General features: G+C 30.4%; 1 protein-coding gene across 5 annotated transcripts in view; it reads right to left on the bottom strand.

Moving 5' to 3' along the window:
• The window catches only part of Ac3 (Adenylate cyclase 3), a 275,553-nt gene extending 270,783 nt beyond the window's left edge, over positions 1 to 4,770 (bottom strand). For 4 of the 5 annotated variants that reach the window (XM_043047153.3, XM_043047156.3, XM_043047157.3 and 1 more), the window contains exon 1: positions 3,786 to 4,770. The gene's annotated coding sequence lies outside the window, so the exon portion shown is untranslated. The remainder of the gene's footprint in view (positions 1 to 3,785) is intronic. The other variant, XM_087163807.1, reaches the window with a different exon arrangement.
• Between the last annotated feature and the right edge of the window lie 11,878 nt (positions 4,771 to 16,648).

Raw genomic sequence — 16,648 nt, 5'->3', positions numbered from 1 at the left:
GGGGGGGGGGGGGGGTCGTTACAGATTTAATAAAATCTCCCTCGCATTCCCAATTCCTTTCCTACGCTTATCATTTTTTTAGAGATAGCAATAACTCTGATACACTTGATTTGATTTTATAAGCGCCTTGAGCAGCTGACTCAATGAAGGATTTAAGACTAATAATGTTCAACTCATTAGCCTTGTAATTTTAAACACAATCCAGAAGACTAGGAAACTCCTGGATTAACTATGGGGAGAAATTTGCCTTCGTGGAGAACTTTCTGATGGAACTAGGCTGCATCTGCGTTACATGGAGAGGAAGACCACGAGAGCCTCCCACGGTTAGCCTGAAGGGAAAAGGAAGACTAACCCATGATCCGTCTACCACAGAGGATATTTCACGTCAGCACTGTGGTCGGTGCAAGCCGGATGCGGATTCGTATCGACCAGCCATCGCTAGGATTCGAACATTGGTTACCTTGTTGGAAGGCAAAAGCTCTATCCCCTGAGCTACCACGCCTCTGATACACTAGATTGTAAGAATTCCGTCTTCAATTTTACGTGATTCTTTTAAGAAATATCAATACCGCTAAGTTTATGATATGTTTTACAAACTACTAGCTATTAACTATACAATATAGTCAAGTTAAAGTATCAACTCTTTTTCCCACTGTTAGAGCAATAGTAATGTAAGTAAGAAATAGCAGGACATTTTTAATAACTTTTAAGAAGTATAATTTCATAATAATATTATGAATAAGTATATAAAATATTTATAACTTCTGTTATTTAAAATCAATTGCTGTTTATCAGAAAAAATTATGTTTTCAGAAAATCAATGTAATGATATTTTAAGTTAAAAGAATTCTGCCCGCAACTATATATAAAAAAAAAATATATATAAAAAAAGATTTAATCAACAGATACGCAAGCTACCAGGTTGTTGACCTAATAAAAGTTTTTTTAAAAATTTATTTGTTTTAAAACTTTATTTTTAGTGCTGGAAAAAAATATTTCACAGTGAAGTCAAACGATGGAAGTTATGTAAATGATAACTTATTTAACCTTTAAAGAGAACGGTTCTTTTTTTTTCAGAAAAGAAAATGAGTCGTAGATAAAGTACTTCATTATTGAGATTTATTTTGAAAAATTAAGATAATTCTGTATTTGCTAATATATATTGATAAAATAATGCGTCAAATTAACTGATATAATAGTATATTTAAGTAGTATAGTGTATTAGATATAATTTTGTATTTAAAGAATAAATACATTTTTTCGCAATAAATCTCACACGAGGCGTCGCAAACAGCTTTGTGTTTTTGCTAATTTTATGAAAATCACGATTCTTTTTAATTAGGTTACAGTTCCGGAAGTTCAACGTGGAAGCTATAGTGGGCGTTGCGTGCCCGTGGGCAGTATAACACCCATTGTGGATGTTCTATCTCTTTTTAAAGCAATCTCTCAGTATTTTATTATTATTATTACTATTATTATTTTCACTAGCGTTTTATTATCATCAAACTGAATTTAATCCTTATCCGCGAATTTTCCGTGATTTTATTTTGCTTTAAATAATAAAATAACTTCTATGACACACTTAAAATAATTGAATAATGATGAAATTTTAAATTTTTAGATACAAGGGTAGTGTCTTGATCTAAAAATATATCTCACAACGAAAAACATTAATTGCTCATTTCTTTAATTCCTTTTAAATGTAATCATAACTTCTTCCTACAAAAGTAACTGGAAATTTGTTCCCTATAGAAATACATGCATTTTGCTCTGTTGTTACAGAAGGCATAAAGTATGTGCTTAACAATGCAATACAGTATTGTGATTCTTCCACTTTTCAGGTCGTAGGAGTTATAGGCGTTATGTCAAAAATGTAAGGGGAAAACACATCGTGATGGCTCAGGGGATAGAGCGTTGCCCTTGAACCGGGTTCGAATCCCATACGAGTCCTCATCCGGCTTGCACCGACCACAGTGCTGTCGTGAAATACCCTCAGTGGTAGGCGGATTATGGGTTAGAGTCCCCTTTGCCGTCAGGGTAACCGTGGGAGGTTCTCGTGGTCCTCCTCTTCGTGTAACATATGGTTAGTTCAATCAAAAAGTCCTACACGAAGGAAAATTTCTTCCAATAATTGATCCAGGTGCTCCCTTGTCTTCTGGATTGGGTTCAAAATTACTAGACTACGGAGATGAACATTAGTAATTGTAAACCCAAAAATTGGGTCGGCTGTTCAACGACGGTTATAAAATAAAACTAAAATAAAATTCAGTATGTTAGTCACAGAACGGATTTGGTGGACCACAGGTCAAAGGTTTTTTAAAGAGTACTAAAACAACAGTCACTTAAAAACTTTATAACCGCAAACAAATTATTAAAATATTTTGCATAAAAAACTGATATTCTATGTATGTTACTACATATTGATTTGTATGTTGTTGTTCTATGTATGTTGTACATATTTTTATTAATTTATTCATGCCTTCGATATGTTTCAGTTTACACCGTCCTGTCGGTGTAGTGGTTTTTCGTCTACCATACGGCTTGAGACGGGATTCTATTTTCCGTGCTAAAGGGTGGTATCTAATCGAATTGTCTTCAACCTGATCAACATAATGAGGTTTTAAATACACTCTAATAAACCCGACGTTCTGATAGTTCATGCATAGTTAAGCAGTTGGGGAGTGTGGCGCGGAGGTCGGGTAATTACAACCACCATATGCTCTCTAATCTGAATTTCGATAGTTTAGTGTGTGACAGTATTGTCTTCGGATCATCATTGTTGCCGCATCGGATCGTCGACAATAAACCAATATTGTGCTGTAGAGCGACACTATCAACAAAACCATTATTACAATTTGACTCACTAATATGTAGTGCCTTTATCTCGAGGAAAATGAGGAGTCCTCGGTGTTTAAGAGGTTTTTCTCTGAGAAATAAAGAACCTTCGCAACTTAAGCTGGCGAAGCATATCCTCATTTGTATCTTGAACCATAAAATTCTACATTCAACTCAACTCAATTCTCAACTTAAGCTAATTGTATCTAAGAAACATGGAATTTACACTGCTCGCGATAATGGAATTGGGCAAAAGTGAACATTATAATATATTTTTTTCATTATAATATATTCATTCATTATAATATATTACATATATTTTTTTCAATAAAGTCAATAAAGTGGAAGTGGTATAGTTGAGGAAAAAAATAATTTCACTTATTCGTAAATATAATATTATTTTTTATAATTTATTTTTAAGAAAAGTTGAATATGTTTTATAACTTAAACTCAACATGAGTAGTGACTTAAAATTAATACGTTTGCGATCAACTTTATTTATACATTAAAAAAATAATACAAATGTTCTTTTTCTACCATTTTAATTTCTAAAACTGTTGAATATTTTGAGACTGGGATTTGATTTTATCATTTGTTCAAAGCGAAACTCGCATATAAAAAGTTAGTTACTAGTTATGTAAAAAGTTAGATTGCAAATATCTAGCAGTCAAACACTTATAATTTAAACTGAATTTTATTAATAATCTAGAAATAAAATTGCGCTCACTAAAAAAGCCTTTGGTAACACTGACGCTAATTTTATTTTCCTGAGGAAGTATATCATTATTAACGTAGTTAGCAGCGAGTGTGTGATTATAGAAATGTTATTCCAATAGCAATTTTTAACTAAATAATCAATATATTTAAAATAAATTAGATATATTTCTTCATATAATAGAAATTTGCAGGCAAAAAATATCATTAAGTTATAAAAACATTTATAAACTTACCTTTAGTCGTTCAACCTTGATATATCACTTATTAGATGATGTAACTACTTTATTACATAAATATTTCACTGGTCACAGCTTTTCAATATTTCACAACTATTCACAAAGTTTCTTATCAAAATTGATATCTCTTTTGATTCAAAATATTAGAGTGTTTTTCATTCTAAATATTAAACTCAATCAGCTTCATAAGATGTTATATACATTTATAAGAACCAACTTTTACCTTAGAAGTTTTTCGAAATTTTTATTTTTGGTAGTATGTTTTTATGCTGAAATTATTTTATCCGAAACGTAGTGTACAAGTTGCTTTATTACATATGTGCCAACTTTATGTGAAATCATTTAATTTGTTTATCATAATATTTATTTGTTTTTATAACACACTTATGTCATTACTTATTGTTAAAACTTTCGAACGGCACTCAAATGTAATCGATATATTTATTATGTTTTAAAATGTAAACATCGATTAAATGTCACTAAAACTTCAAAAGTGACGCAAAATTGCAGCGACCAATCAAAACACGCCTAAAAAAAAGTTGATATCAAGGAGGAAAACATCTGCTGCCACTCTCACTTTTATTAATTTTTTTTTCAAGTAAAGCACGAAGTTTCTCTACTGTCAAATATCGTTTTCAGCAAACTATGCAGTTGTCACATCGTTCCACGTTTGTTCTACTTTCCGTTTCGCCCACAGACCAACATACAACTTCTGTAAACTATTCAACGGGTCGGCCCGTGCTGTCTTTCCCCACCGGGCGACCATCCGAAAACTGCAGCATATTTCAGAAGTCTCAGTTTTTGTATGTTCCTATTTTCGACCTTTGAGATGGGGATTAAAATCTGGCAGACGATACTGCTGCATATTTTCTCGGTAAGTCCGAATTTCGTGTAAATCCACCCGGTCGCTTCACTTCGCCTGTTTTCATCGACCGGTGTGGGATGGCGCTACGATCGTGCAAGAGAACTTCATCTCGTTTGAGCTCCAGGATGGAGTTTTGGACGGTCCCATTCTCTCAGCAGGGAGTAATGATCATTCTTTTTTTCCCCCATTTACTTTATTTCTCATTTATTTTTGTTGTGCGTGACAAAATTTCAAAGCGCAAGTTTGCCGACAATTCGACTGATTTCAGATTTTGATGAACTCTCGGGGGGTGTACTTCACGGTTTTTGTTCATAAATCTTAATTATTCCCCAAAATTTGAAGTCATGATGTTGTTAGAGAGAATAAATGTTATCTAACATCAGTATCTAAATTCAGATTGAATTTAATAGTTTTAAATAGTTTAAACTAGATACTTTATTACAAAAAATAAGGATCTAATTTACTAAACCTTATATAATATGAAAGAAGAAGAAAAATGAATTTTGCAAGATATTAAGATTTCTTTTACAACTTTTTAAATATTTATATAAGAATTTTTGTTGTTATTCAGATTTAAAATTTAAGTTATGTTATAGAGTAGAGAAATAACTATTCGCTAATTATAAAGCTCGTTAACTTCAGTAATTAAAAAATTATCACACTTCAAATAAATTTATAGTTAATGGATAAGAGATCTATGAAGAACACTCTCTCCCCTGTATCAGTATTAAACTTTTCTAAAAATAACGTATGGAACTAATAAAAAATTATTTTCAAAACACACACACAATGTTTTTTTTTTTAATTTGAAATAAAAATAAGAATTTTCGAAGGAAATTTAATCTTTTTGAGTTAGATCCAAAAGTGTGAATTATAATTATAGTAACAAAATTGAATCAAAGATGACAGAACTTTAAATGAAAGGGAAAATTCTATTTTCTGTCAAAATCAAAAATTCACTGAGAATAAACGTTATTCAAATAACTAGCTTATTTAATATGATATATTGTAATTATTCCATGAAACTATTATACAAGTATGATTTCAATTCAAACATGAATATTACTTTCATAACTAACACAATATTCTTACAATTCTTAATTAAGTTCTTTGATAATATAATAATAAATTCATAAATCTCCTCATAAATTAAAAATTTATCACACAATTAATGGATAGGAGATCTATGAAATACACCAGAATTAAACTTTTATAGAATGTCTGAAACTAAAAACAAATACATTTTTAAAACACACAAAAACATTTTTTTTATTTGAAGATAATAAAAAAGTCTGAAAAATAAGATTTTTGGAAAGAAATTAAATCTTCTTGATTTAGATACAAAACTATGAATTATAAATATAGTAAGAAAATTGAATGAAAATTTAAAATAAAAGTGAAAATACTGTTTTCATGAAAAATCAAAAGTTAACAAAAAAAAAACGTTATTTAAATAACTATCATCTTTACAATTATATATTATAATTATTCCATGGCTCATATGAAACTATAATATAAGTTTGTTTTTAATTTCAATGCTAAAAATCAATTGCAATGCAATTCAAACATAATTACTACTTTCATCACTAACACAGTATTCTTATAGTTCTTAACCAAATTCTTTAAAGTAACTATAATTTCACAAATCTTCTTATAAAGATCATATCAATGTAAGTCATAAGGAATTTTTGTCTTAAAATTAAGACAATTTAAATCAATATTTTGTGCAAAGATTTCGGTGGACTTCAATTTAAAATTTAAAGATTTATGAATCATCGATATTTCGGTAAACCTGGAGTTAATAAAAATTCAATTTTGTATGGCTCATTTCCTGGATTTCTAATAAACAAACAACATCCACAATAATCAAATTCAGTACACTAAAAAAAAGTATACGGAATTGTACTGAAAGTATACTGAAGTACTGGTCCTTGACTTTCGACAACACACTACATTTTACACTTCTCTTGTTTAACCCTTTCTAAGGCTGTGGTAAGTATACTTACCACCAATTTTTAAAGTCCGTGGTGAACTTTTTATCGACTTTTAATTTAGGTTTCCAATTGTTAATAACTTCAGCTTTCTTAAAGTGCGTTTGAATAAAATTGGTAACCATTTGTTAGTTTAAGAAAACGTATGAAAGTTATAAAATACATAATTCTTTTTGAAGTTTGTAGCATTTATAAAATTTATTTTATAAATGAAGCAAAATAAAAGTATATAAGTTCCTTATAGGTCACGGTATTATATATTTACCACCGAAAAAAAAAGGAATTAAAATTTAGATAAATTTTTTGTGAGCTAAATGAGTTTTTTTTCCCTACATATTCTTATATCAATCTCAATTCAAAAAATACTTCAATTTACCTTTACTGGAAATAAATAGCGCATTAGAGGGTTAAAAGGGAATGTGTGTTTTCATTTTAAACAATGCAAACTTATAATAGTGACAATTATATAACATACAATTGACGATATATTAATTGTATTTTTTTGTTAGCGAAATTAGCAATCGCAACATACAGCATTAAACAAAATGATCGGCTTTATCATTTTTAAACGGTTGGATAGATTTTCCTTTCGTAAGTCTAAAATAAATATCTTAAAATGCGTATAACAGTTAACTGTTATCGAATCAAAATTTACTTACTTAGACGAAAAAATGAATTTTTTTAAAAATAGAAACATATCTTTTATTGATCGAATTTAGATTTTTCACCCTCAGAATAGGTGGGATAGTTTTGAAAAGCAGGCTTTTAAAATTTAACAGAGATAACGATTCAAAAATTTGTTTTCCTACTTTCATTTCAATGTGTCACGTTTCTCTCCATATCCTTTGAAAGAATTAATTAAACTATAGTAATTCTTTCACAAAAAGTTCTAAACTCTCGCCCCAAAGACAAATATGTAACATAATAGGGAATTTGGATGAGTTAATTAATCTCTATGAATTAATTTCTAATGATGAAAAACAATTGTAAATAGTGGGGCAAAAAAAATTATTTATTCAGTTTCAATAGTTTTTAAAACTAAATCTGGATTTTCATGCCATTTCTCACCCAAGCGGTTTCCAAAAAAGAGCAAGACACCTCGATTTTAAGAATGCTTGCTCTGGAAAGAATAAGCACCTTATATCCTGAACCCGATTGGCTACATATCTATACCGATGGTAGCTTTTTGAAGAACACTGACAACGCAGGAGAAGGCGTTTATAGCCATCTCTTCTCCTTTTATTTTTCAACTGAAAATTGCACAACTGCCTTTGATGGTGAGGTTGCTGCTATTCGTGTAGCTCTGTCGCAGCTGCACTGTCATCTGAACAGTTTTGTTACGGCTGTTATCTTTTGTGACTCAAAAGCGGCAATTTTTGCTGTGAATTCAAACACTACTCCTGCCTCCTTTAACATCCCTGAGTGTAAAAAGCTCCTACGGGGTCTGTTCGGGCTTTCTAAGGAAATTGTTCTGCAGTGAATCCCGGAACACTGCGGTGTAGCTGGTAATGAGTTAGCAGACCATCTTGCTAAGCAGGGAGCTTTTATCCTACAGACATCAAAGAAAGCTGTCCCTCTCACCAGTGCCAAGCGCCTAATCAAGAATAAGATGATGAATCCTGCTTTAAACCAATACACGGAGAAAAATTCTGGTAAGATCTGGTGGAATAATCTCAAAGATCTTCCTATGTGGCCAAGACGTAGGGCAGTTGCTGAGTTTCGACTGACTACCGGACGCGACTGCCTCCTCAAACATCTCCATCGATTGTATTACATCCCTGAGGATAATCCGAAGACATGCCTTCACAATTTTGATGCTCTGCAGAGGGGATGGCACCCCCGCCTCGGTAGCCCGACGACCTGTGCGCGAAGTCGAGCTATTTGTGGCAGAACAGTTTAACGATAACCAAAACGCACATCCTCGGTCTCCCTACGCAGACTGATCCAAGTGGACACCCACCCGCACACTGACAGCAGGCAGTGATGTTTGACTTTGGTTATTTGCTGGGAACCGTGTCTTAACGATCAGTCCACTGCGAGACTACAATAAAAAGTTAAAATCTTAAAGCATAATAAAAAAAAAACATTTAGCGATTTTTGCAAACTTAAGGAATATTTATGCTGATGATGATTCCTTCTAAAAAATATAAGAAGTTGTATTATAAATTCATTGATACCTTATTAACATAATTGAGTAAGTTTTTTTATTTTGTTAGCTTCCATCTAAGTTTTAAAGTAATCATTATTGTATGATCACATATTTAAATTAAGATATCCTTATATTGCTAAAATATTAAGGTAGGTTAACAAGTTTTACTTCTCCCAGATTAAAACTAATAGACTAAAAAAATATGCTACTAAGTTTTACGATTTAAAAAGAAGAAATGACCACAACCGAAGACACAGGTTGAAAACGGGTTAATACATAAAATACTTTAAAAGTCTCTTCTCCAAATCACTCGAACAAACTGTCATTTTAATAAATGCATGTTTGTGTGAAATAGTTTTGAATCTTGATTGCAAAATCACTTCATACGAAATTTAACTTGGAGTTTTGAAAAACGAACTTGTTCCAATTAAATGATCAATACTAATGAGATGGAAAAAAAGAAAGAAAAGAAATGAAAAAAAAATAACGTTAGAGACTTTCCGCTTTTACCAGAATTACTTTACTAATATATTTTTACGTAGTTCTACAATTAAGAATTTCCTTAAATATCGCCTGCTTTAGAAACATGTTATCGTAAACATGTTTTGATTTGCAAGTTTTCTCATTTATCTTGTTTATGAAATTTAGTTGTAAATTCGATGAATCTGACTTCAGTCAGAAACTAATAAGAAAGCTTTGGATGCAGATAGTGATAGCGTTAAGGATTACGTTTAACATTTTGAAAAGATTTATGGATGTGTGGACTGCATTTTGTTAAAGTTGAGATAGAGTGTAAACAATTGAAACAAGCGATGAAAGCTTTGAACTTGAACCGGCTTTGATCTACAAAGATATGAATTTTGCGGTGAATTCTTATTCGCGCAGGAAAATTTAGCTAAAAAAGTTGTTTTCCTAGTTCTAACATTATTTTTTATCCAAAGTCGGTCAAAATAGGCCAAGAAATGATTTTAACTAATTTAGCATTTTTACTTTGAAGTCTTTGTTTTGCAATTTCTGTACAAAATAGGCTATAGTTGTAGCAGTAAAACTTTGTAAAATTTAATTTAATAAAAATTAATGCTTAAATATAATTATCATTACTAATAATTAATATGTTGGACTCAAGTTTTTTACCTTTTATGGAAATTAATATTAAAAAATTGTAGTAACTAACATTTATTTTAATATTTTGTTAATGTTAAAAAGATTATTTTTAAGATTTTTATTTCAATATTTTCACATAATTCAATAAGTTAGAATTTGTTTCTTGAAATATTGCTAGATTACTTTTTTTTATTATTAAAATAAACATTACTTAGAATTAGTATGGTATCGCTATGCAATGTACTTCGCATTCATTTAGTTTACTACATTTAATTAAACTGACATCTGTCAAAAACTAATAAAAAAAATTGTAGATGGAAACCTGGGAAAAATTTCACAATATATTATTAGAAACATTTTAGTAATTTAACTTCTAAATATTTTCCACAATTTTCTCCAAGTCCTTTTTCTTCAGTTTTTTAGCTTCCATTACACTTTACAATTAAATATTTAAAAAAAAATAATTTTTAAATGTAATTGAAAAGTTAAGCGAATAAATCATTTAAGTGCATTATTGCCAACTTTTTACATTTTAAAGTAACGGTGTTGTTGTTGTCGTTGCCCGTTAAGGCAAGGGGTGCTATTATTCTTGTAATATAGAAAAGCAATATAGAAAAAAAATACAAAACAGAACATACAATATATATTTTGCAATATTTTGTCTGTTTTGTAACGTCTTTGTTGTTTTCAGATGATGCTAAAGGAAATTATAGGATTTCCTGAGCTCTTCACATTATTGTAATATTGATATATTTTGCTTTGATTATATTCAGTTGTCGTATGTTGGGAGCAAAGGAGATGCGCTTCTCCTTGTTTTCCAGTGGCGCCATTTATGGCCAAGAATTCAACTTCTGTCACACCCATACGTCACACCTGTTCATAGGGAGGATCCATTCATTCATCCACAGATCGTAATTTTGACTTGAAGCAGAGAACAATCAATCCTTTATTTAGTACCCCAGAAGTATAATCTGTTATTGGAACATGAAAGATGTTGTGACCCGACAGATTTATCGTGCTCCCATCACCATTTACTATACGCTTTGGCCGTCTGTATTCGAACTTCCTTTCTCATGAACGTGAGTCCAGCGACCTGTCAACCAGGCTATCTCGGCCCCTTACAGGAGCGTTTTTATATCAATATTTAGAGTGGTTGGTGGTATTAAGTTTTATGATTTATCATTTCATTGTTGATTTAATAACTCTAATTTAGATTGATATTGATTACCACTACATATGAAAAAAATTTATGGTATAGATAAATCTTATTAACTATGCAGAGGAATTATAGTCCCGAGATGCTAATATGCTCTCAAGAGCAAATAAATATTTACGAGTGGTAGTTTATGAATATGTGATTCTTGGTTTAATAATTTCAGATTTATTAAGTTTATATTCACCACTATTTCTAAATAAGTTGAAGGCTTCTATAACTCACCGTTTTGTTACAGTTAAGTCATTCTACACCGTTTAAAAAAAAGCAAAATTAGTCAAATGTTTGCAAATTTTAGTTTGTAGTTGTTAACCGTTTTTTAAATTATAATGGCGTGCCCGGAGCTGCTTGCATTTCTGATTTAAATACCGGCAAAATTAAACATGTTAAGTTTACCAATAATTGTTATTTAGCTACCTCTTTAAGATTCTGAAAAGCTAGAACTTACAAATTGGCAGTTATGTATTTAAAGTGGCAGCATCCGGAATAACTATTCCTGTACAATTTTATGAGAAGGTGAGGCTAATAATTCTTTGCCTTATGTTATGTACCACTATGTAATTCAAAATAAAGAAAAGCATGCATACTCTAAACTAATGTGGATTAGTTATATTAGAATTAAAGTAAAAACAAAAACAATTTTTTTTTCATTAAATATACCCATATTGATGCAGCCACTTCGTGTTGTTTCCTTATTTTATTTCCATGATGTTTTTAAATATATATCATAAAAAATTTAAAATAATCATAATAAAATGACTAATCCATCCTTTTCGAATGTATTTCTTTTTAGCATATTTTTATATTCAGTTTAATGCAGATAGTATTAAAAATTTTATTCAAGTTCGAACTTAAAATTATAAATAGGCATGAGGAACATTTTTTGTTTAACTTAGATGAATTTCATAAAATAAAAAAAAAACCTCGGTTACAATTTTTACTCTTATTTAAATTTGTTTGTTTTGGTGTACTCAATCTCTACAAAAAATAATTTGAAACGTAGTCAAAAACATATACTTTTTTTCCAAATTAAATGATTTGATGCACTCAATCACTACAAAAAATTCGTCTGAATTGCATTCAAACATAGATTTTTTTTCTCCAATTTGTTGATTTGGTGTACTCAATCACTACAAAAAATAATCTGAAATGCAATCAAAAACATATACTTTTTTTCCAAATTAAATGTTTTGATGCACTCAATCACTACAAATTATTCTTCTGAATTGCACTCATAGATTTTTTTCTCCAATTTGTTGATTTGGTGTACTCAATCACTACAAAAAATAATCTGAAATGCAATCAAAAACATATACTTTTTTTCCAAATTAAATGTTTTGATGCACTCAATCACTACAAAAAATTCGTCTGAATTGCACTCAAACATAGATTTTTTTTCTCCAATTTGTTGATTTGGTGTACTCAATCACTACAAAAAATAATCTGAAATGCGATCAAAAAAATTTTTTTTTCCAAATTAAATATTTTGATGCACTCAATCACTACAAAAAATTCGTCTGAATTGCACTCAAACATAGATTGTTTATTTCTCCAATTGGTTGTATTGGTGTATTCAATCACCACAAAAAAATTAGTCTTAAATGCGGTCTAACACCCATACTTTTTTCCCTCCAAATTAGGTGTTTTAGTGTACTACTTAATTAGTACAAAATAACAGTCTGAAATGGAGTCAGAAACTTATACTGTAGTGGTCGCAGTTTAGTATTTAATGAAGAAGAACCAAAAACGTTCTCCAAATTTGGTGACCAATAGTAAAGATGATGGTTTGAAAAATATCAAAACCAAGTTTATTACGTTTTGAAACTCAGCGGTATTTCTAATTAAAGATTTCCAACACTTTTATGTTTGTTCAAGCAATTAAACATACTTTAAAATTTTATGTTCGGCCTTCCTCGTTATTGATTTGTTGTGATTTTTTTCCTCTTTTAACTATTACTAAGTAACACAAAATGTTTCAATTTATTAAATTAAAGACAAATTAACCACGAAAAGATCTGACCACTTTCTCAACTCACACGGATATAACCACGAAAGTTTCCTTCTGACATTGTATTGAAAATTGACAAAGACAAGTGGATTAAATGCACTTATCCTTGTTTTCCAGTGGCGCCATCTAGGTCCCAAGAATTTGACTTCTGCCAGAAGAAGGTGGATCTATTCCTACATCCATTCAATCATCCACAGATCGTAATTTTTACCTGAACCACAGAACGTTCCATCTCCAATTCAATACCCTCAGAAGTATAATTTGTTATGGGAATATGAAGGACTTTGTAACCCGACAGATTTAATGCGCACCTGTAACCATTTACTAAACGGGGAGTCTTCGGCCAGCGGGAATTGAACTCATGACCTCTCATACATGGGCCCAATGCCCTACCAACAAGGCTATCCCAGCCCCATGATAATCGGGGATAAAATAATTCTTTTGGAATATTTTTTAAAATCTAAAATTTTATGTACGTTTCAGTTTCAAAAGCATATAAAACTTCTTTCATTTCTATTCATTTTTCAAATTTTTATAATAATAACAATGAAATTAATACAAATAGAGGTGTAATTAAGGAATAATTTGCATAATATATATGAAAATTTGCCTCTTTCCCGTAGAGGGGACACCGGTATCCTTTTTATAATTTTTTTCTGACGCCCTAATTACAAGCATCAATACTTTTTGCTGTATTTTTAATTGTAAAAAAAAACTGTTTAATAATTGCTAAAAATACTTTAGATTATCAGAATTTAATTTGTACTAAAATAAAAAAATACTAGGAGGCTCCGCCCCCTGCTCGCTAACGCTCGCCAACCCCCGAGAATTGCTACGCAATCCTATGTTGTTCACGCCGTGAACCATGGCTCGCTGCGCTCGCTCGCCAATGAACACAATGTTCTAGCACAAAGACATAGTATATTATCATCAAAGACATAGTATTTTATCATCAAGAAGAATTCTATCAATGTTCTTATTTGCTTTTAAAAAAGTATATTAGCTATTTAGATTGTACTTGGTGAAAAAATCAAAACATTAGCTAAATGAGAAACATATTAGCAAAATAAATTATCAAATATAGCAGTTACTCACCTAAATTCAACTAAATGTGTATAATAAATTAGTTAATGCTAGAAATTCAGAAAGTTTTAGAAAAAAATTTAATTTTTTAAAAATATAAACTTTAAACCCTAACTTTTCCTTGTGAGATAATAACCCTCAAAAAGTCTTTCATTTTCAAGAACACAAAAATTTGTTTTACCGCCAAATGAAATATTTTTTGGTGATCAGCATTATTGAAATCAATTTATCAATTTCTATATTAATTAACATTTCTGATAAAGTGCATAACATTTTAGAACAAAATAAGGATGTTTTACATACAATAAATTAAAATGCATGGCAGTTAGCATTACCCGAGAAATACCACGTGGAGGTCGCCATGCTGCGTTTCTAATCGGGGAGTTTTGATTTTGGCAGTTCCCCTTGCCTACTGCCAATAGAAGTTTCAATTAAATTTTTTCCTGCAAAGCTCTAAGAAATTAACACTAGGCATTTAGAATTTCTTTGAAAACACAATTATAGATTTGGCATCTTGGAGCAATTACTGAAAGTCTGTCAAATGACTTAATTCTTGACAAGCCAACATAAAGTTGTCCATGACTAAAAACTTGCGGATTTCGATAATTTCGTGCCTAAATCGAATTATCACTTAATAATTTTTGCCGCAACTCGGGAATGTCCATTAGTGTAGGCAAAAAATTTTTTCCATCGTGGCAGCATTTCGTATATTTGCCTGAAGAATTTCTTTTATTGGCCCAGAAGTAAGCATTACAATAACTACATTGTTCCGTCATTGAGCCAATATTATACTCTTCGACATCTACTGTTACATCTTGAACAGTTATTATTGCACTTGATCTCTGCAATTTACGTCTTTCATAACATTCCTCAACACTTTCTTGGGCTCTTCGAACACGTTTTCTTTCATTACGTTTAAAACGTGAAAATTCAATGCATAAATAAACGCGAAATATAAAATAATTCAATGCTTTCAATACAAACACTTAGACGTTTTTTAGACGTTTAGGTAGCTCCCAGTAGAAAAATATTAATTCAACTGCGGCCTTTTAAAGCATTCTCACTTCAATTAATTAATTAATTCCTAATTGAGTTTAAATTAAATATTATCATGTTTTTAGGGCATGAATCTGAATTGAACAACCTGATAATACTCACTCTGGTTATTGTTTCCGTTTTTAAAAGCGCTATATGTTGAGCCCCCTAAGCTAGATTTGGCATGTGACACTTTTAGCAGCAATCATTGGTCGAATTTCTAACGTTGCCATTCGGGGAGTTGTAATGAGGCTTTTTTTTGGTGCCGTGTAAGAGAAATATATATATATAGATAAAAAATTTATTTGGAAATTTGTTTTCATTCATATTCAAAAATTTATTACTAATTTATTTTTCAAATTAAAGACGTTTCAATGATGATTAACTTTTTCTTGTAGATCTAAGTAACTGCAAATTAGAAAACCTCTTGCTTGGAATTAGAGACTTTACCTTTAACACGGAAATGGACACCGGTGTTTCTTGCTGTTGTGCGGTGTTTCTTGCTCACCGGTGTTTTCAAAATAATGAAAAAAGTATGAAAATATATTTAATTAAGATTCTGGGTCAAAGGATAAATTGCTATATAACTTGATATATTCTTTTCCGCTTCCAGCAAAAAATAGAGGTGTATATAATCAGTAAATTTCTTAAAAAAATTATTCAGCAATCACACGAAAAGTTATTACATTTTTCAAACCAAAATAAAATTCGAAATATCTTTACCTGCAATTTCAAATTTCTTTATGGCGTGTAAGACTGGAAGAAGAAGTAAGTAGTAAAACTGTTTTGAGAAATATCACTAAAATTGCAATGCTTCGGTTTCTTTACAACTTACAAACATTTTTTTTGCATTCAGTATGGAAAAAATGATACAAAAAAAGATCTTCCGTCGATGTTACTGTTAACGTTTTGTTTACTAAAAGTTTTGAGAAAGATTTTCCCGAACAAAATGCACCGAATAATAAATGGAACTTCAAAATACAGAAGACTAAAAATAGCGATACTATATATTGTTAAATCCTATGGAAGAAACTTTTTTTCCATTTTTTCTATCGATTCTATTTTTGAATTGCAGAATTCCATTATATTATTAGATTCAAACTGCATGGTTAAAGTGAAACATATTTCGAATTTTTGCGTGGGCGAAATAAATAATATAAGGTAATTTCTCGTCTGAGACACTATTAAAAATTTAAAAGTCTGCTAAAAATATCTATATCCTTCCAAAAAAAGAAGAATATCCTCTAATTTTGAAAACATCCTGCAGTGATAAAAAATATCCTGTATAGAGATACCTGTATTTTATATATAAGTTCGATATGAAGATGAAACAAATGTAAATTACAGACATATGAAAAAAGGGGGAAAAAGAAAAATAATAATAAAAATGAAAATAACAAAAAACTGGGGGG

Source organism: Parasteatoda tepidariorum, chromosome 5, assembly GCF_982258835.1.
Source record: "Parasteatoda tepidariorum strain Cologne lab strain chromosome 5, Ptep-v5.0, whole genome shotgun sequence".
In the NCBI taxonomy this organism is placed as follows: domain Eukaryota; kingdom Metazoa; phylum Arthropoda; class Arachnida; order Araneae; family Theridiidae; genus Parasteatoda; species Parasteatoda tepidariorum.
The sequence above is the reverse complement of the archived record's forward strand: the minus strand, read 5'-3'. Positions and strand labels throughout refer to the sequence as shown.